The sequence below is a fragment of the Chiloscyllium plagiosum genome, unplaced genomic scaffold, assembly GCF_037043375.1.
Source record: "Chiloscyllium plagiosum isolate Xiang-an unplaced genomic scaffold, Cpla_swu_hap1 HiC_scaffold_20, whole genome shotgun sequence".
In the NCBI taxonomy this organism is placed as follows: domain Eukaryota; kingdom Metazoa; phylum Chordata; class Chondrichthyes; order Orectolobiformes; family Hemiscylliidae; genus Chiloscyllium; species Chiloscyllium plagiosum.
In genome coordinates, this window is record NW_028270158.1 from 56484416 (window position 1) to 56502831 (window position 18416).

The 18416-nt window shown below is 42.1% G+C and overlaps 1 protein-coding gene across 1 annotated transcript in view; it reads right to left on the minus strand.

The window, feature by feature from the left end:
• The window catches only part of rab26 (RAB26, member RAS oncogene family), a 362723-nt gene that overhangs the window by 234636 nt on the left and 109671 nt on the right, over positions 1-18416 (minus strand). The window lies entirely within an intron of this gene.

The following is an 18416-nucleotide window of genomic DNA, read 5'->3' on the forward strand; positions in this document are numbered from 1 at the left end:
TCCTTGACTTGCTCTTGTAGCCATTGTATTTGTAAAGCTAACCTAGTTCAGTTTCTGGTCAATGGTAACCCCCAGGGGCCGGATGTCACTAGTTAGTTATTTAGTAATGGTAATGCCATTGAATGTCAAGGGGCATTCATTAGATTTTCTATTATTCGAGATGGCCATTGCCTGTATTTGTGTGGTGAATGTTATTTAGTCCAAGCCAGGATCCAAACTTGATATTGTTGCATTTGCTCATGGACTATTTCAGTTTCTGAGGAGCTTCAAATAGTGCTGAACATTATGCAATCATCAGAGAAAATCCCCACTTCTGACCTTATGAAGAAGGGAGGGTCATTGATGAAGCAGCTGAGGATAGTTTGGGCTAAGGACACTTTCCACAGGGAACTATTTCCTGACTTCATTCCTGAGACACTGAGCTGTACCTTTGAAGTTATAATCTCTACCCTTAGATTCTCAGCAGACATTTTGGATGTGAATATAGAAGGTATGGTTAGTAAGTGTAGAGATGACACCAAAATAGATGGGGTGTAGTGGACAGTGAAAAAGATTATTTCAGAATACAATGGGACTCTGATCAAATGGGCCAATAGGCCGAGGAGTGACAGATCGAATTTAATTTACGTAAATGTGAGGTGTTGCATTTTGGTATGGCAAACCAGGCAGGACTTATACAGTTGATATTATGGCCCTGGGAAATGTTGCTGGGGTGTAGGTGGCTAGTTCCTTGAAAGTGGAGTCCTAAGTAGACAGGGTGGTGAGAAAAGCATTTAGCATGCTTGCCTTCATTGATCAGAACGTTGAGTAAAGGAGTTGGGATGTCATGTTGGGATTGGACAGGACATTGGTGAGGCCACTTTTAGAATACTGCATTCAATACTGGTCGCCCTTTTATAGGAAAGATGTTGTTAAACTTGAGAGCGTATGGAAAAGATTTACAATCATGTTGCTGGGACTACAAAATTTGAGTTAAAGGGAGAGGCTGAAAAGGCTGGGGCTTTTTCCCCTGAAGCATTGGAGGCTGAGGGGTGACCTTGTAGAGGTTTACAAAATCATGAGGGGTATGAATAGGATGAACAGCCAAGATCTTTTCCAAGGCGGTGGAGGCTGTCCAGAACTAAAGGGCATAGGTTTAAATTGAGAGGGGTAACATATTCATGAAGAGAGTGCTGCCTCTATGGAACAAGCTGCCAGAGAAAGTGGTGGAGGCTGGTACAAATCCACCATTCAAAAAGCTTCTAGATGGTATATGAATAAGAAGGGTTTAAAGGAATATGGGACAAATGCTGGAAAACACATCTAGGTCAGATTGAGATGTCTGATTGGTGTGGACAAGTTATTTCCATGCTGTATGACTCTATGACTATAAAAGGATTCTCTCCATCTGCCCTATCTGTTCAAATTCCATATAAAACACAGCATGAGTTGACATGAAAAGTTGTCTATTTATTTTCACCTTCTGATACTTGACAAGCTCTGCAAGTTTTTTGAACATCTCAATCAATTGCAATGTACTACTGTCCAATAGCTAATGAATTTTCATCAATTTGTTGTGAAGTCTCTAATTATTCATTCATACAATAAGCAAAATCCTTCCAACAATGCAAAAACACTTTATCTTGTGTGTCAGATTTTAAAGCAAGTTATCTGAAATTGGCAAATGGCAAAGTAGTTAATTATAAATAGTCGGTATTGTATGAGCTGTCTATGTAATTAACAGTGTTAACAATGCTGCATTAGTTGGAACTGCTTCTTGAGGGCAGAGTGTCATCTGTCACATTCACTTTCCATTTCTAAACTTGTGTTCGTCAACTGAGAATTTCTTGCTGGACATCCTAAATGCTTTCCTTTCAAATCACCCACATAGAAGGCAAAAACAATTAATATTGTTTCTAACCAGAACTTATCTCACCAATGTCTGCACCCTTCCTTCACTCAGTTTTATAGAGGGATTCTCAGGGACTTAGTGTTCAGGCAGCTGAAGGTGTGGAGGCAGCCAGCCTCCACACTTCCTCTGGCAGCTTGTTCCATAGAGGCAGCACTCTCTTCATGAATATGTTACCCCTCTCAATTTAAACCTATGCCCTTTAGTTTTGGACAGCCCCCACCCGCCTCAGAAAAGATTTTGGCTTTTCATCCTATTCATACCCCTCATGATTTTGTAAACCTCTACAAGGTCACCCCTCAGCCTCCCATGCTTCAGGGGGAAAAGCCCCAGCTTATTCAGCCTCCCTTTAACTCAAACCTTTTAATAATTTCATCTAACTTGTCATTTTACAAATAACTGTCCAGTTTAACATGACATACTTTTGCAATATTTCAAGAAGTCAATATGGAAGAACAAAAAAGCCTTTAGCTAAAAAAAGACAGATTCCATTGTGGCTTTCCAAAGGGATTTGGGTAAAGTGGTTAAAAAGGCCCAGAATGGGGGAACCAGCAGAGAATTGACAGGCCAAATGGACCTCCTACTAGTCTCCAACCATTGTATGGTTCTATGATGAAGCTGTGTCCCAATTATTTTAATTGCAACATGTTGTAAATCAGCACAGTGGATACTCTCCGTTAAATATGTTCCAGCCACTGATGGAGCTAGCATCAATCATCTACATCTCTCAAACAAATGCCATTGAATAGAATATTTTATTTTAACGGAGTTGTGCACTTTGTTCATTTCTGGGTATGAAGTAACATTTTGCTTAAGAGTCCTTAATACCCAGGAGGGCAAAATACAAACTTACCATTGTCCTAATGGACTACATGTCCATTAGAGAAACACCTAATGGTGGTTTAACCTGAGGGTTACCACACGACAGGCAAGGGGAGAGGCTCAGAAGGCACAACGTCCATGGTAACCTCAGATGGTGTGGGAACAGAACCCACACTGTTGGCACCACTCTGCATATGGCCAACTGAGCAGCCCATTTTTGACAGGCATGTGCTGAGTAAGCCAAACCTTGTCAGCTGTCTACATCTAAAGAATCACAGTGAAATCCCCACTTCTTATCCATTTCAGGCTTCATCACATATATGTTCAGACCATACCGCACCCTCTCAAGTCACGCCATATGATGCAAAACGGACTCAGTCTGCATTTCATGTTGGCAAGAGGACCAAAGGCAGCTGTTGCTACTAATGATGTTTCCAGTGCCTTTACTATTCACAATCAATTAGTGATATGGCCCTCAGATGAAAAGGTCACTCTGTGCTTAAAATTTGTCAGTGACTGATTGCCTTTGACCTATGGCTTAGCAGCTTCATGTTACGGGTACTGTCTTATTGAACAGTTACCCTCTGTCCAGGCTCCTGGTTAAGATATGCCCATGTCACTGTTGGCAAGTGTGCAAAACTCTGAAAGGGTTAATGCTGAGGAGTGTATTAAGCACCACCCAAAATGATAATGTTTCATGGATTCAAGAAGGGAGACAGCTTTGGATCAGGTAGGAATCAGAATTAACATCAAATTCTCCAGCACAACCTCAGTAACAAAGTCTTTCATACCAATGTAACTTGTACCTAGCTGTTATCTTCTTTAAGACAGGAGCTTCTCATGACCAGACTACCAGATGATTTTCCTCCCCACTCTTGACTGAGGCAGTGTAGATCACTACTCGGAAAGAGGATGCTGGCAGCATCAGATGAATCTTATCGCTTGATGAGTAGTGGTGAGGAGTCATCTTGGAATGGTCACTGCTTACAGTGAATTGGTCACTTGGCAGCTCCATTTTCCATTTTCAAGTTCACATTTCTGCATTGAACAAACCCCAGCCACAGTGCATTTGCACCAAATAGCTAAAAATGTTACAATTTGGACATGAGGTAAGCGAGAGACACTGTTGAAGCTAAGGTAAACATGGGCTGTTTTACTTCCTCCGGTGCAGGTGCTAGTAGCTAAATGGAGAGCTAGGTCAGTCAGGTGGCTAACAGGTAGTTAATCCATCAAAAACAGCTCTCCACCATCTACAAAGTGATCAGCACCTCCACTAAAAAAAGCCCAATACCAAAATGCAACCATGGTCAGTTCTGAAGAAAGAATTATTTCAGAATTGGTGAATTTCACTGAAGGTTTAACCTGATATCCAATGTACGTCATTGGCAATCAAAATGCTTTGAGACATCTTGCATTTGAGATGCAATTTAGAAATGAATATCTTTCATTTCTGTCTCATTAAGCCTAAAACCAGGAGCCATACTAACTAGGCCTCTTCATGTTGGAGAAAGGTGGAGAATGGGATTGAGAAACTTACCCGCCATGATTGAATGGCAGAGCAGACTTAATGGGCTGAATGGCCTAATTTCTGCTCGGTCTAAGTTAGCTGATGTCAATCAGGCCTTGGTGGTGAGAGTCCGAGGCTTAAAGGAGTGCATAAAACAATCAGGCCTGGATTGCCAATCCCAATCAAGGTAGGAAGCACTAAAGAAGATTAATAAAGCTTTAATTAATGGATACTTGAACAAGTAGTCAAGAGGGAACTGGAAAAGCAGTCCCATGACTGAACAAACCTTGGGGGAAGGTTATCCCCTGCTTGCTGCCCTCCAATCGGAGATTATGGCCATGAAAGAGCAGTATGATTGGAAAGGACAGAATCTGCTCAGAGCTCCTCACAGGTTCTGTCTCTCCCACATACAAGGGCGGCAGTTACTTCATTGGCCACCTCAGTGACTGAATCTTCTAGGGACCTCTGGGGCACCCAAGTGTGAATTCACCAGGTACCTCCATGCTTTTTGAACCCAGAACAGGAGGCCATTCAGGAGATGAAGGAACAAAAATCCAGAGGAGAAACAAAAAGAAAGAAGGCGCCTAATTTTTGGTGTCAGACTTGGCTCTCACCTCATCATGAGGCAGTGGGCTCAACCTGTACTCGAGGGATTTGAAGACTAATTTATACAGACACTCGCAGCATAGTACTGAGGGAGACCAAGTTTGCCATCATGGCAGGATGTAAAAGATTCTCTCACACTAATTGAAGAGGGAGGGAGTGTGCATCCTCATATTTGAGCAAACATTTATTCAAAACCAATAAAACAGATAACCTGATCACTGTTTATTAGATTTGTATGAACCAAAGGTGGATATGGAGTTAAGTCTCTAATCAGCTAGGACGTCATTGACCGATAACACAGGCTAGATGAGCTAAATGACCTCATCCTCTTTCTATTATTTATGTATTAATTATTTATATTATTTCAAGTCAATCTGTAGGACCTTGCTATGCACAAATTGACATCCATGTTTCTGATACATCAAAAGCATAGGATTAGCCTTAGAAAAATTTCAGAAATGTCCTCAAGGTGGCTGTCCTAAAAAGGCACTATATAAATGCAAGGTTTGCTCATTACATACTGTAACAGGAAGACTGTCCACTAATCAGTCCTTTGAGTCAGCTTTGTGAAAATATGGCTATCTAAATATAGCATCAGGTGAGAGAAAGCAGACATGAGGCTAATTAAGAAGGATTGGTCTGGACCATTGACGCAACAGGGGCCAGTCTAATTAAACACAGAATCTGTTTAGCATAAGCATCGAGCTGTCATCCAACAAGTGAAAAGGTGAAATTGGAATCAATGGTTCAATTCTGGAGAGACTAGAGACCGTCAGAGACTGTATGTAGATCCAGTGATGTGTAAACATCTAAATGCATGAGGACATCTGACAGTAATTAATGCCAATTATTTACTTCACACCAGCATAGCTTTGTCCTGATTTTTCGTGTATTTGATCCAATAGATTTATAAATGACAAAAAAGCAGAGGGGGATGAGACAGATTGACACTGACCAACAGGCCACACACTGACCAGGGGATATTATTATGGACCAGACCAGATGCCTCCTCAAAATATTTTTAAAAAGGTAGCACAGACCCTAACTTTTATTATTTTAAAGGCGATTACAAAGTACTGTATTCCAGATGCAGTTCAACTAGTCAAAATACCTGACATTAAGTAGAACACAATTTATTCAAATGATACAGTTAAAATACAACAAAAGAAAGAATAACTTAGAAAAACTTAACTCTATTTGAAAACTTAATAGAATAATAGATATGGTAACTATTACTAAGTAACTGTTCCAATATAGTAACACCCCATAAGCACACCATTGGCAGAAAGGGAAATTCAGAAAACAGATTTTGTCTGACGTAATCTAGCAGCCTAGGAAGGGCTGCTATCTTTTGGCTTTAATCAAGAGAGGGAAAAATAGCTTCCACTTCTTCAAGTCCACAACAGCAACTGCTAAAGCTAACTAAAAGTCCTTGATCCATGAGAGTTTGACCACACCCATTCAGACTGCTTCTATTGTTCCAATTTTCAAAAAAACCCCAAAGCCTCACATGTTGTTTATCTTCTCATGGACTGCTCGTTACCTGTCCCCCAACCTCTCTGTAAAAGAAACCAGGACAAAACATATTTCTTAAAGCCACAGCATTGTAACAGTACACGTCAGAACTGTGCTCCGCCAAATCTCTGGCATCAGTTTCTCTCTTCCCACCCTTTTCAAAAGGATGTATAACTTGTTACTTCCTAGCTAAGGTTGCCAATCCTCCAGGATTGTCTTGGAGTCTCCACGGATTGAGATTAGTCTTCTGGTCAATACTGCAAGCAAACCTGGAAGAAAATCATTGGGACTTCTGAAAAAATTCCTCTGGCCACTACAGTTCATTATTCATAAGAGCATTTGGTGAGAGGAGAGGAGACTGCTTGATGAACATATTAGCAGCTAATTGGGGAATAAAGAGGTTTGTTCATTGGGGTTGGGATAGGGGTGTGTCAGACAATATGGGACAAATTGGACAATCAATGGGTTGAAGGGGTCAAGGGTTCACACGATCCAGCCTCCAGGCATTAGTCTAACCAGAGTTGGCAGTCCTACTGACAGCAGAGGGAGTGTCACAGGGCTTTTGGTTTTGGCCAGCGAGTGAATTGTGCAACAATGAGATACAGAGTGGACTCCTGGCAATGACGGGGGGGGGGATTGTCACATTCAACATTCAAATAACCCTGGGGTAAAGAGATGAGCAATCTCTGTTAGGGCAGACTAGCAAAGTGCACCAGACAGAAATCTGAAGGTTCTGAATCATGCCACTAATCATGGTAGCACATGTCTTTCATAGCAACTCCCATTTATATAGGCCCTCAACACAGTAAAAACTTCAAGTCACTTCACAGGAGCAAACATTAAGACAATAAGGTATAGGAACAGCATTAGGCCATTTAGCCCATTGAGTTTGTGTTTGCTCCACCATTCAGTCATTGCTGATATGTTTCTAAACCCCAAACTTGCCTTCTCCTCATATCTCATAATCCCCTTACCAATCAAGAACCTATCAATCTCTGTCTTAAATGACTTGTCCTCCACTACCCTCCACAGCAATGAGTTCACAGAATCTCCACCCTCTGGCTGAAAAAAATTAAACATAATTTGATATCACACCACACAAGATGATGATGATGATGGTGAAGTAGGTTTTAATGAAGGATCTTTAAAGAGTAAAGAGAAGGAGAGAGACAGAAATTTAGAGAGGGATTTCCAGACTATGGGGCCCAGGTGACAGAAGGCACAGGCCCAATGATAAAGGGATTAAAATTGGAAATGTGCAGTGGCCAATATTGGATGGACATGGTGCAATATTGGAGAGGATGCAGATATCTCATTAAGTGTCAGAAGATTGTCTCAGGGCCCTACAATCTTCAGCTTCTTTATCAATGACCTTCCTTACATCATAAGGTGACAGCTGGGGATGTTTGCAAGTGATCGCACAATATTCAACATCATTTATGATTTCTCAGATATTGAAGCAGCCCATGTCCAAACGCAGCAAGACCTGGACAACAATAAAGGTGTTTTACTCGAACAACAGCTGGAACAAACAGGTTATCTTAGGTTGGATTAGTCGAGCTGGTTTCCATTGGAATTCAGAGACTGAGTGGTGATTTGATTAAAAGGGATAAGATCCTGAATTGTCCTTTCAAGGTGGATGTGGATGTGTGAGTCAGCCCAGACCTAGGGGGCACTCTTTTAAAATTGGGTCACCTTTTCAGGGCAGGAAAGAAGAAACGTTTTGCTCTCAGAGTATTGTGCATCTTTGCCTCAGAAGGCAGTGGAAACAGGGTCATTGAATATTTTATAGATAGATTTCAATAGATTCGTATTGGGCAGGGGGATCAAAGGTTATCGGGGGTAGTTGGGAATGTGGAATTCCAAATACAAATAGACCAATCGTTATTTTCTTGAATTGTGGAGTAGGTTTGAGAGGCCAAATGATCTACTTCTGCTCCTATTTTGTATGTTCAGATGACAGTTGCCTTACACTAGGTGAAGCCTCTATCATCACCATCCTCAAGATTAGCACTGACCAGAAAAATCTGGACCAGTCATATAAACACTGTGGCTACAAAAGCAGGTCAGAGGCTGGGAATTTTACAACTCACCCTTTGCCTCCTGTTATTGACTCCATCATCCAGTCATGAAACTGATGGAATATTCTCCACTGCCTGGATGAATGCTGCTCAAACAACATTCAATGAGGTTGACACCATTGAAGACAAAGCAGCCTGCTTGTTTGGAACCCCTTCCACAATTGTAAACGTACATTCCCTTTGTCACCAAAGCACAGTGGCAACATCTACAGGATGCGCTGAAACTACTCACCAAGACTTGTTAGACAGCACCTTCTAAACCCACAACCTCTACCATCAAGAAGGACAAATGTAACAGATTATTAGGAGCACCAGGTTCTACTCTAAGCCACTCACTATCTTGACTCAGAAATACAATGCTGCTTTTTCACTGTTGCTGGGTCAAAATCCTGGAACTCCCTCCCGCATGGCATTGTGGGTCGACCTACAGCACATGGGCTGCAGATATTCTCCAAGGCGGCTTAACACTACTCTCTCATGATGAAGGGCTTATGCTCAAAATGTCGATTCTCCTGCTCCTCGGATGCTACCTGTACCGCTGTGCTTTTCCAGCGCCACACTCTCTGCACTACCCTCTCACGAGATGGAAATGTGTTGCTGGAAAAGCGCAGCAGGTCAGGCAGCATCTAGGGAACAGGAGAATCGACGTTTCGGGCATTAGCCCTTCTTCAGGAATGAGGACAGTTTGTCCAGCAGGCTAAGATAAAAGATCCTAAAACTACCCTCTCACGGGCAATTAGGGATGGACAATAAACGCTCACCCAACCAGTAATGCCCATGTTCCAAGAATGAATGAAACATAACTTAATGACTCAAGAAGGGAGTCATGGAGAAAATAGCCCTATTGCATTTAAGGGGAAACTAGACTAATGTGGGAGACTTAAATGAATGAAAGGATATGTTGATTAACTGTGATGAAGAGCCTTGTGAGGAGCATAAACACATGATTGGAGTTAGGCTGAATGGCCTGTTTCAATGCTGTACATACCATATGATTTGTTGTTTGTGCATCCAATCGTATAGCACTTAGGCTTTGACAAATGCTTAAACAAATGATAATTCATGGTAATCAAAACAAGCAATAATTACTTTAATTAACTGTTCGCTATTCACTTGATGTTCACTTATAATTACAGGAGATAATGGAGACTCCCACTCAATCAGCAGGCTCAGCTCAGTTATTGTGGGGTCTGTTGCTGGAAGCAGAGCCATGTATACATTCAGCCCACTGACTCTGCACCAAACCTCCAAAGGGCATCCCACCCAAACCCACTCCCCTACCCTATCCCCATAACAACCACAGCTACTGTACAACAAGCAATGCTTAAGATGTCTAACCATTACCAATGCAAAGAGTAGAGTGCCACAGCAATTGTCTAGAGATGTGTAGAATCACACAAAGGTCTAATTTAAGGCTATGGAAACTGGCATTGATTTGGCTGTTTTGGAATACAATTCTAGTAGTACATAAATCTAAGACATGTCAATTTTTTCTTGTGATGTGAGCATCACTGTTAAGGCCAGTCTATCTGGCCTGTTCCTAATTGCCCTTGAACTGAGAGGCTTGCTAAGTAATTTCAGAGGACGGTTAGGAGACAACTACAGAGGCATGAGGGAGGAACTAGGCAGAATTGACTGAGTGAGGAGCCGAGCAGGAAATACAGCGGAACAGCAATGTCTGGAGTTTCTGGGAGTAATTCAGGAGACACAGCAAAAATTCATCCCTAGGAAAAAGAAGTATGGTACAGCGAGGATGAGGCAACCATGGCTGACTAGGGAAGTCAGGGATAGCATAACAGCAAAAGAGATGCTGGAAAATGACGCCTGGAGAGATAGTAGTGGGAATGAGGAAATGGCTAAGGAACTGAATAATTAGTTTGCATCAGTCTTCACAGTGGAAGACATGAGTAATATCCCAAAAATTCAACAGAGTGAGGAGGCAGAGATGAGTATGCTGGCCATCACCAAGAAGGTGCTAGAAATGCTGAATGGCCTGAAGGTGGATAAATCACCTGGATCAGATGGACTACACCCCAGACTTCTAAAAGAGATAGCTGCAGAGATAGTGGAGGCATTAGTGGTGATCTTTCAGGAATCATGAGTGTCAGGGGACTGGAAAATCGCTAACGTGACACCCCTGTTTAAAAAGGGAGTAAGGCAAAGGACTGAAAGTTACAGGTCAATTAGCCTAACCTCAGTAGTGGGTAATATTTTGGACTCCATTGTGAAGGATGAAATTTCTGAATATTTGGAAGTGTATGGTAAAATAGGGAAAAGCCAGCATGCTTTCACCTAGGGGAGGTCATGCCTGACAAATCTACTAGAATTCTTTGAGGAACAAAGAGACCTTGGAGTGCAGGTTCATCACTCCTTGAAAGTAGTGTCACAAGTATATAGGATAGTGAAGAAGGTGTTTGATATGCTTTCCTTTATTGGTCAGAGCATTGAATATAGGAGTTGGGAGGTCATGTTGCAGCTGTACAGGACATTGATTAGGTTACTTTTAGAATTCTGGTGTGTAATTCTGGTCTCCCTCCTATTGGAGGGACATTGTGAAACCTTTTTTTAGATTAGATTCCCTACAGTATGGAAACAGGCCCTTCGGCCCAACAATTCCACACCGACCCTCCGAAGAGCAACCCACCCAGACTCATTCCCCTACATTTACCCCTGACTAATGTACCTAACACTACGGGCAATTTAGCATGGCCAATTCACCTAACCTGCACATTTTTGGACTGTGGGAGGAAACCGGAGTACCCGGAGGAAATCCACACAGACACGGGGAGAATGTGCAAACTCCACACAGATAGTTGCCTGAGGCAGGAATTGAATTCAGGTCCCTGGCACTGTGAGGCAGCAGTGCTAACCACTGAGCTATCGTGCCACCCCACCCACTGAGCCACCGTGCCACCCCACCCACTGAGCCACCGTGCCGCCCCACTTGAAAGGGTTCAGAAAAGATTTACAAGGATGTTGCCAGTGTTGGAGGATTGAGCTTTGGGAGAGGCTGAATAGGCTGGGGTTGTTTTCCCTGGAGTGTTGGAGGCTGAGGGGTGACCTTATAGAGGTTTATAAAATCATGAGGGGCATGGATAGGGTAAATAGACAAAGTCTTTTCCCTGGGGTGGGGGAGTCCAGAACTAGAGGATGTAGGTTTAGAGTCAAAGGGGAAAAATTTAAAAGGGACCTAAGGAGCAACTTTTTCATACAGAAGGTGATATGTGTATGGAATGAGCTGCCAGAGGAAGTGGTGGAGGATGGTACCATTACAACATTTAAAAGGTATCTGAATGGGTATATGAATAGGTAGGGTTTAGACAGATATGGGCCAAGTGCTGGCAAATGGGACTAGATTAGGTTGGGATGTCTGGTCGGCATGAACAATTTGGACCAAAGGGTCTGTTTCCGTGCTGTACATCTCTATGATTGTAATTAACAAGCAGGTTAGACCAAGGAGAGCCAGTGGATGTTGTCTACCTAAACTTCAAGAAGGCCTTTGACAAGGTCCAGCACAGGAGGCTACTGAGTAAACTAAGAGCCCGTGGTGTTGGAGGCAAGGTGCTAGCATGGATAGTAGATTAGCTGTTTGGCAGAAAGCAGAGAGTGAGGATAAAAGGGTCTTTCTCAGGATGGCAGTCGGTGACAACTGTTTTATCGTAAGGCTCAGTGTTGGGACCACAACTTTTCACTTTATACATTAATGATCTAAATGAAGGAACTGAGGGCATTCTGGCTAAGTATTCAGATAATACAAAGCTAAGTGGAAGGACAGGTAGTATTAAGGAGGTGGGGAGGCTGCTGAAGGATCTGGACAGGTTAGAAGAGTGGGCAAAGAAGTGGCCGATGCAGTACAACATGGGAAAGTGTGAGGTCATCCATTTTGGTAAGAAAAATAGAAGCAAGGACTATTTTCTAAATGGGGAGAAAATTCAGACATCTGAAGTGCAAAGAGACTTGGGAGTTCTAGTCCAGGATTCTCTCAAGGTAAACTTGCAGGTTGAGTCAGTAGGTAGGAAGACAAATGCAATGTTGGCATTTATTTTGAGAGGACATGAATATAAAAGCAGGGATATATTTCTGAGGCTCTGTAAGGTTCTGGTCAGACCACATTTGGAGTATTGTGTGGAGTTTTGGGTTCCATATCTCAGGAAGGATACACTGGGCCTGGAGCATGTTCAGAGAAGGTTCATGAGAATGGTCCCAGGAATGAAAAGCTTAACATATGATGAATGTTTGAGGACTCTGGTTCTATACTCGATGGAGCTTAGTAGGATGAGAGGAGATCTAATTGAAACTTACAGAATACTGAATAGCCTAGACAGAGTAAATGTTGGGAAGATGTTTCCATTGGTAAGAAAGTCAAGGACCCAAGGGTCTTAGAGTAAAGGGAAGATCTTTTAGAATGGAGATAAGGAGAAACTTCTTCAGCCAGAGAGTGCTGAATCTATGGAATTCACTGCCACAGAGGCTATGGAGGTCAGGTCATTGAGGATATTTTAAGACGGAGATAGGTCATTGATTGTCAAAGGGATCAAGGGTTATGGAGAGAAAGCAGGAATGGGGTTGAGAAACTTATCAGCCATGATTGAATGGTGGAGTTTACTCGCTGGGCTGAATGGCCTAATTTCTGCTCCTATGTCTTACAGTCTTATGAAAAGTGGTGGGAAGGCTTATCCTTTTATTTTACAAATCATCCTCCCATTCCCCCCACCCTCAGCGTTGAAATACCCTGACAGTGGGCTATTCAATTCAACCTCAAATCAAGATAATAACCATTTGGAGAACAGGAAGTTTGGTAAATTGATAAATCAATTTCTCACATCTCACTCAATGTGATTGACTCTCAACTGCCTTCTGAAGCAGACCCAGCAAGCCTCTCGATGGGTAATTAGGAATGGGCAATAAATGCTAAACCATCCTGTGATACCCATATCCAATGAATGAATTTTTGAAAAACCTCTATGTAATAAAACTCAGGAAAACAAAAAGCAACATCAGTTTAAAGGAGAACACAGAGGGGTTTCAAATTTCACCTTGAGAAATGAGTCCTGCTTTAAGTAGACAATATTGATTGTTCTCTGGGTTTTACACATGGCTGTGTGCTGGCTCTTCACAGTAAACCATTTTGTGTCCCTTTTCTGCTCTGTTGGCAGTGTTTCTGACCCTCTATTCAGTCCTGTCAAGCTGCGGGATGTTTAACATATTCAGTGTCAATATTAATTAGATTAATGTGTTGAGTTCTCATCTCCCAATGGTTAATGTGGCAAATCCAAGACAAATCCAATCACACAATCTTCACCTCAGCCTTCAGCTTGGTTCACAAGGTCCTGGATTACATCCATGAGAAAGTTTTGCCTGAAAACACCCAACGGCTGGAATTTAATTTAATGAGGATGGACAGCCAGTGAGATTTGTACATTTCCCCTTTTCAGGAAGATCCATGGAGGTAAGGGCCAATCAAGCACCTAACGTGACAACAGTGGGCTTTCCTTAGATAAAAGTACTTTAGGGGTGAACCCCCCACGTACCGAGAGCTGTCAGTCAGTCAGAGGCCAGAGCATCCTCATTGCTCTGCAGCTCCATCAGGAAGGCTTGGCTACTTCAGATAAAGCATCTGCCAGAGGCCTAGCATTACTGATTTCAGGGTGCAGTGAGTGATGGTAAGTTGGGGATCTCACAAAGTGAAGCTCATGGGGTAAGGTGGTTGGCAGTAAGATGGATATTCTGTAACTGTGGATATCCACTCTGCCCTTTCCAATGGTTTCCTTCCTGGTAGGTGCACAACCTGGCACTGGGTTAACATCCATGGCTACAGGAAGAGGCCCTTAAATGGGCCTTGTCTCCTGTCTCGGTTTCATGGTTCTCTTTTGAAGGAAGTTACTCCTGATATCCTGGCCAATAGTTAACCCTCAATCAATATCACTGACACAGATTACCTAACCACTACTATACTGCTGCTTGTGGGAGCTTGCTGTGCAAGCTAACTGTGACATTTCTGACACTACACCAGTAATGACACTTCAAAAATACTTCATTGGTTGTAATGTGTTTTGGGAAGTCCTGAGACTGGGAAAGGAAACACAAGTCTTTCTTTTTTAATCCAGGATTAGCTGTAAATGTTAGTAATAGTAATAGAAATCATTTTCCCTTTTCCTGAGTGTATTCTGCATTTGTTTCTGTTGCAATAACACACATGGGTAATTGCCTTTCTTTTAGTTCCACCTTTGATTGTACCAATTATAATCAGCACTGAACATGCAGATGTAATTGCTGTCTTACTGAATTTGCAAGCGATATTGTAAATTAATGCATTATAACTTTAGGCTCATGTACACGAGCTAACATGCGGATCAATGTATAATTAATCTGCTGCCAAAAAAATGGAATTAAATGACAATTTGAAGGAATATAAATTGTGTTTAGCGAATTCCAAGTAAACCAAGTGGGAGTCTTTCTCTAGATTCCATACGTCTAATGACCTCTGGACATGTTCGAGGTTGGCAGTACTGAGGGAGTGTTGTACTGTCACAGGAACCATTTTCTGGGTGTGATGTCAAACTAAGGCCCATTCTGTGCTCTCAGATGTATGTAAAATATCCTGTGAGACTATCCAATTAGAGGTGCCACCAGACAATGCTGTCCATTAATTGACACCACCCTGAAGGGGCTTCCCTTACTCAACCTGGGGGGTGAGCTTTTCTACAAAGCAACATCTATGGCCCTTGAAATTACTGTATTGACTGTAAGGTGCCTTGCAATGTTGAGAAAAATATCAAGGCTTTTCTTTTAACATTTCTATTAAGTAGGCAAGTACATTTAGCTAGATAACAATGAAAGTATTGAAATTATTATTTCTGTACTGCATGAAGATTTTGAGAGTCAAGCAATTAAGCAGTGGTGAATCAGTTAACATAGGTGCTCCATTTCTAAAGCAGGCACTGGCATAATGGGCTGAATGGCCAAAATCAGTATTGTCTTACATGGAAAATGCCAACTGACGTTATATCTTATGTCCACAATGATTTTGTCTCAGTCTCTACAGGTCTTAGCTGGTGACGATTGAGCTGTTGATATAATTTTCAGAAGCCCTGGGCTGGAAATAAATCCGTCAGGGTTTCTGCTGCGGCTCGATATCCCATCGGTCAGATTATCTTCAGCATTCTCCTGGAGTCTCCAAGAATTAAATATTCATGTCCTGAATATTTCTAAAAGCAACTCAGGAGAAAAGTAATGGGTTGCTATGAAGAAACATATTATGTGCGTTTTTCTTTTCATTTTCTCTGGCCTTGCTTGTTCCATTGCGGTAGAGGGAAACCATTTCCTGGTCTAAGTAGAACAATCTCTTATAATTCATAAGATATAGTTTATTACATGTGAACAACTTATACTGATCTGATAGACATCATTACAAAGACTTTGAGGAGGACGGGATGTCAGTTCTCACTCCTTTGAGATCTTGAGATACTCCGCCCATAGGTATGATCTGAGTCAGTGCAATGTACTCAAGCAGAGTCAACAACCCTACCCAGTCACTGTTACTTCAAGATAGGAAGTAGGAATTGGACTCACTCATTGGTCCTTTGGTCTTGCTTTGTCGATTGATACAATCATCGTAGATCTTCTGCCTCAGTTCAATATTTCTACACTTTCCTTCTATCCCTTAATTCCATTAGCACCCAAGATTTCATCAATTCCTGCCCTGAATATACTCAATGAATGCAAAAGAGAAAATGCTGGAAAATCTCAGCAGGTCTGGCAGCATCTGTAAGGAGAGGAAAGAGCTGACGTTTCAAGTCTAACTGACCCTTTGTCAAAGCTTGGATGAGTTGAAGGAGAAGTTGTTGAGAGAGAGGACAAGTTCAGCCAGGCGGAGGAGAGTGGTGGTGGATGGAGATTGTTTGGGCCTCTTTTCGATAAAGAAGCAAAGAGCTTTCAAGCCATCTTGGTGTGGGATGGAGGTGTAAAGAGATTGCACATCCATGGTGATTAGAAGGTGGTTAGGCCTGTGAATTGAAAGCTGTCAATGTGTCACAAGGCATCAGAGGAATCCCGGATATAGGTAGAGCTTTGACAAAGGGTCAGTTAGACTCGAAACGTCAGCTCTTTTCTCTCCTTACAGATGTTGCCAGATTTGCTGAGATTTTCCAGCATTTTCTCTTTTGGTTTCAGATTCCAGCATCCGCAGTAATTTGCTTTTATACTCAATGAATGAACATCCATAGATCTCTTCAGGAGAGAATTCCAAAGATTTAAGTGAACACAATCGGGCTCATGTATGTGTGATGTTGTGCCCTACAACCTCACTCTTCCTGTTTACAAGGAGGCAAAGTCAGTAGCCAAAGAAGCACACCTCAGTTAGATTCAGTACCTTCAGTAAGGCAGGAAATTTAATGAAAAGTTAAATAGGTCCCATTGTAGTGAGTAAGCACAACTCCCTTGGTGAATACACGCAGATACTTTAGTAGTCAAAGAAAATTAAACCTAAGGTATAACAAAACAAGCTTCACTGGAATTCAAATAAGCAAACACTTAATTTAATCCTTCACTACCACAGGGTAAGACATATGATTACGACTTGGGTGCCATTAAGTTAAGTGATGTACGACTCCGATTAACATATTATGGTCAATATCTGCTGCATCAGCAGGAATTCAGCAAATTAATTATACTCATTAGCCTTTCCCACCTAATTATTATTGTTTTTCCTATTAAAATCACAAGTCAGCAAGTGAACAATGACTCTACGTTTGGATAAAGATACTCACTCCTTTTGGGATGAGGAAGTAGTTTCTCTAAACACCTCCTTAAGCAGCAGGTTGGAGCAATGCAGGGACAAAAGGTGACTTGGAGGATATTCTTTATGAAGGGGTCTGGGTTCAAATGCGCTCCATCGCTCAAGCATAAAGATCAAAGATGACTCTCTGGAGCGAAACGGAGGGAGCGCTGTACTGTTGAAGTTACGATCTTTGCGATATGACATAAAATCAAAATTTTCTACTGCCTCCCACTTCTACATGTAAGAGATGCTATATCTCTATTTCAGCAAATGAATTTCCTGATCAATCCCTCAATCAACATCACAAAAACAGATTATCTGGTCACCATCACATTGCTGTTCGTGGGAGCTTACTGTATTCTAACTGACTGCTGTGCTTCTTCTTACATTAAAGCAGTAACAAGACTGCAAACAAGTACTTCACTGGCTGTAGAAGACTCTGAGATATTGGCAGTTGTGTAAAGCGCTATGTAAATGCAAGTCTTTCTTTCTTTATTCGGCCAAAGATGTAATAGAATCATAGGATCCTACAGTGTGGAAGCAGGTCACTTGGCCCATTGAGTGTACACCGACACTCCAAAGAACATACCCCCCAAACAGAATGCCTGCCCTATCCCTGTAACTCTGCATTTACCATGGCTAACCCACTGTGCCTACACATCCCTGGACACAATGGGCAATCTTAGCATGGCCAATCCACCTAACCTGTACACCTTTGGACTGTGGGAGGAAACTGGAGAACCTAGAGGTAACCCACGCAGGCATTGGGAGAATGTGAAAACACTACACAAACAGTCGCCCGAGGCTGGAATCAAACCTGGGTCCTTGGCCCTGCCGCCCCATGAGCCACCATGCCACCTTCAGATTTACATTGAGTTTAGGTATAGGTGAGGACCATTAATGAGTTGGATGAAGAAAGCCAGAGAGCTCTCCCTTCCAACACTTTCAATATTTTAACAGCATTTGTCATTTTAAATGGAGGGTGAGGATTATGGTACATTTCCTGGGAGTGATGGAAGACTTCTTGCAGAGTCTGCCTATCTCCAATATATAACTGTTGTGATGATACTATGGCTTTTAAAGGTGTATTTTGTCCTTTTTGTTTGAAGAGAGGCTGAGACAGAGTTGCTGGACATTCTGTTCCAAGCCAAGAATGTAAATGGCTTGTGAGGCTTTGGGTTTTTTCTTAAAGTTAGAAAAATAGAAGCAGCCTGAATG